Here is a 4017-nt window from a genome sequence, read left to right as displayed (position 1 = left end):
TTCCAAATTTAATCTCAAAAATACATGTTATAGGCGCAAAGCTAATTAAAATCAGCCCAAATTAATCCATCAGTTCAAAAGAGTATATTAGGCTAATCAGGAACATCACACTACATCAAGTTGGAGCCCCGCAACATCCACCAGCATGTCCAACAGCGTCGACGCCGAGAAAACCGCCATTTAGCCTTAATTTTGCACTATTTTTGATGATTTTTTTGCTGAAATTCTAGAAAAGGATTTTCCTCGACCATAAGAACAAGAATCAACAAAAACCATAAAATATTATGTAAAACTCGAATTTTTGATGCATATAGTTCCGGGTTATATATACACACACACACACACACATATATATATATATATATATATACACATATTTAGACCTTAAAATAGCTTTTGGTATGCATTTTAAGATTGGTTTATGTTTAAGTATTAAAATAGGCAAGAAAACCTAATAAAATGGCAAAGTACTTCAAGCCCGTGAAGAAAACCTTCATGCCAATGAAGACGGGCATAACCTCATGGCCTCATGCAAGCGGGCGACCCTAGCATGCGACCCTAGAGTTGCGGTGAAAAGCGTCGCTGGAACCTGCAATGTGCTAAAAATTGAGATTTTAGGGTTTGGCTCATAAATCCTCACACCCACCCCTTCTCATCGCATTTAATTCATCTAGTTAGGTTTTAGGGCTCCAATCTTGAGGATTCAAAGCATTTAAGAGCCTTGGAAACTTAAGTATAAGTGTTGGAGATAAAGCTTCAAGATCTCCATCTTTTTCTAGCCATTATTGTCTTGGTTTGTAGGGTTTTTCCTGTAGGGTTTTTCCTAAAAACCTATCTGTGAGTTCATTCTACACTTTCTTAAACTATTTGCATGTCAAAACAATGCATTTTAGTTACCCAAGCTTCCATTTTACATGATTTATGCTTTTGATAAATTTGGACCCGTTTAGATCAAGTTTTGGGAGTTTGGGAACTTTGTGTCTTCTTATAAACTAATTGTGGAAAATGATTACATATACATTGGGAATGATTACTTCAAAGATAAGCATATTTTGAAACAAAAAATCAAGGGCCGTATATTTTCAAAGGGTATATTGTGAGATGGTAATTTTACTCACTTGACAATTTATATTATATAAATGATTGTGTATAAGATATCGTCGGACATGTCTAAAAGATTTAAAATGTACTGGACTGAGATACAATTGATCCATAAGCATATAAGTCATCTTTAATTGGTTTGATTGGGATGTGCACTCCATGAATGTAGCTTGGAATAGGGATTGGATTTTCATAGGCAACAAGGTGTGGGCTCGGAGTCGGGCATTGGCCATTGACCAACATAATGTAATTTTTAGCGAACGAGCTTAAGTAGGGTCTTTGGAGATCTCAACTATAGATCGTGGGTGGTTGAACTTAATGACCATCGACCCACAGTGACGCTCATATAACTTAGGTATGTGACATACTTTTGTGTGTTCACCACTATTAATGGAAAGTCGAGATTCCCTTGTCATTGTTTGATGTATTCCAGATTTACAAATTTTTGAACTCTTGAAATTGAACTATTTGACTTGATGAATATTGTACTTTGGATTTAAATGCATTTATGATCTATTTATCAACTGTTTAAACTCATTAGTCGTAAATCTAACACTTCTTTGAAATGATATTCATGTCAAGTTATTTAGGTAGCGGGGATCCAAAGGTTTGAGTAGAGTGTTGGATGTCGGTAGAAGCATTTTTGGATAAAATCAATTATACTATTAAAATATTCAAATACTAACATTCCCCTATAATTTATTTATTTATTTTGGAGATCACAACATTAGTTATACGATTAAAATATTCAATACATTTAATAAAATCATTTGTCTTTCCAAATTAATAATTTTTTTGGAGAATTTCAATTTCACTCCTATTTTCTCAATCTTGAGATCCGTTGAAGCAAAAAACTAGCCAAAATTTTCATTTTGAAAAATATGTTTGATACAGGGACGAACCTAGATTTTTTTTTTGATGACGACACCATTTGACTATAAGAAACAAGTATAAAGATATTTTTCACAAAATGAGGTTGTAGTTGGCCTGTAGAAAAGCAATCTCTTTCCAATAAACGATATATAAAAAGGTTGGTTGTTAGTCTGGAGTTGCTGCTCCTTGGTTAAGTTCTGCGAATCTCAATCCAACACTCATCGAATGCTTCAAGAACTTCTCTGCACATCTCCTAACACAAGTCTCCCTTGTTTATCTAAGGTCTTGCGTCTAAAACTGTCAACACAATCACTAAAGTATCTCTCCACAAATGCATTGTACATCCTCAAACTGAACACTCCTAAATCATTACAAGATGAATTCTTGGATTTCTTTCACGACATAATTCATCAGAAATTTTGGAGCAAGATACCCTGAGTGTATCAGGGTGTTATCAACTTTCTTATTGTAATTTGACCTCCATTGTTTCTTTAGACTCTCAGATACACTAGACTGTTTTTAAAGTAAAAATAACAGTAACAAAAAATATACCATGCTTTCGAGGCAGCAGCGCACAAAACCCATTCTAAGTGAAATACGTTAGTAATATGAGAAAGATAAGAGGATGTGATGCCAGGATTGACTATTCCAGGTATGCACATATTGAGATTTGAGAAGGTTGTAAAGGAGTACTAACAGGAAAAATGATACTGCCATTCAATGTGAGGCAGGAAGAACTTAAATTAGACCAATAAAAGCATGAGAAGAACGTTCCTCTGTGATCTTAAAACAGCTTTTGGGTACAAGATGGTGCAATAAAAAACTTATGTGACCATACATAGTGAACAAGCAACAAACTGATGAACAACGATAGGCCATCGTTCATTCAGCTTCTAACAATGAGAGATGACACAAACTAGATATAATTAAATCACTCTATATCATGCATAAATGTTGTTCCCTTAACGTCCAACTGCAATAGCATAATTGCATTGGTATTCAGGAGAACAAAACTATAGCTTCACACAAGATGCATAACTTAAAAAGATAAATCATGCAACTAAACCAACAATAGCAAGTGAAGCCATGAACTTCAAAACTAAACACAAGATTAATGCCGTAAAATTAATGTAATAGATAGCACCATTCACCAAACACAATGACTCACTTTTATGTTGGTGTCATGTTTGCACCTCGCGCGGCGATAACTGTGTGTGAGTATGTCTAACCAGGTGCTTTTCCCATGTGAACGTTAATACTCCGCCCTTTCAAAACAGAAATCAATCTTTTGGTTGTGAAAAATTCACCTGGTCCTTTTCAAATTATAATTTTACCTGATCGTTTAAATCGTCACAAACAAGACACATAACAGACGCAATTGATCAAAATCACATGGACGAATTTAAAAGAACTGATTCTTTAACGCATTTTCAACAACGACATAATCGAATTGACTCAATTAACCAGTTTCATAAAGGATTAAAGCTAAAAATATTTAAACGGTAATAAACATACGGTCTATCGTAAGAAATTAGACACGGTTGGAGAGGAAAAACAAACCTATCGCGGATTTGGAGCTGATCGATCATGTTAGACATTCGAGAATGATCCTCCGACGGAAGAGAGCCCAGATCTCCGAGCATACTCTTGTCCATCTTCGACGATTATATGGCTCCGTTTCTTCCGTAATTTGTGAACTTAGGGTTTAATTTTGCACTTTGCATGTGAGCAAAGGGTTTAGTGATTGGTACCGGTTTTATAGGTAGGTTCCAACTTCCCACTTCTGAGGCACTATTGGGCCATGTTCAGGCCTTTTGACATAAAGGCCCATTCTATGATCCATTATCATCCCATTCTTTTAAAATCAATATTTTAGTGTGCATGTATCTATTTTGTAATATTTTAAGATCTTCATTTTATTTTTTAATATTTTAAACCATTAATATATTATAGTAAATATATATATATTTATTTTTTATTTTCAAATTAAAATAACTTAAAATAAAGTAAGACCACAATAACCTTAAGTTACCAGATTTTTTT

The 4017-nt window shown here is 34.3% G+C and overlaps 1 pseudogene; it reads right to left on the bottom strand.

The window, feature by feature from the left end:
- Positions 1–2139: 2139 nt before the first annotated feature.
- On the bottom strand, positions 2140–3684 carry LOC112507955 (annotated as a pseudogene).
- Positions 3685–4017: the final 333 nt, after the last annotated feature.

This window comes from Cynara cardunculus, assembly GCF_001531365.2.
Source record: "Cynara cardunculus var. scolymus isolate 2C chromosome LG 2, CcrdV1, whole genome shotgun sequence".
Taxonomy (NCBI): Eukaryota; Viridiplantae; Streptophyta; class Magnoliopsida; order Asterales; family Asteraceae; genus Cynara; species Cynara cardunculus.
This window is presented reverse-complemented; position numbering and strand designations above follow the sequence as displayed.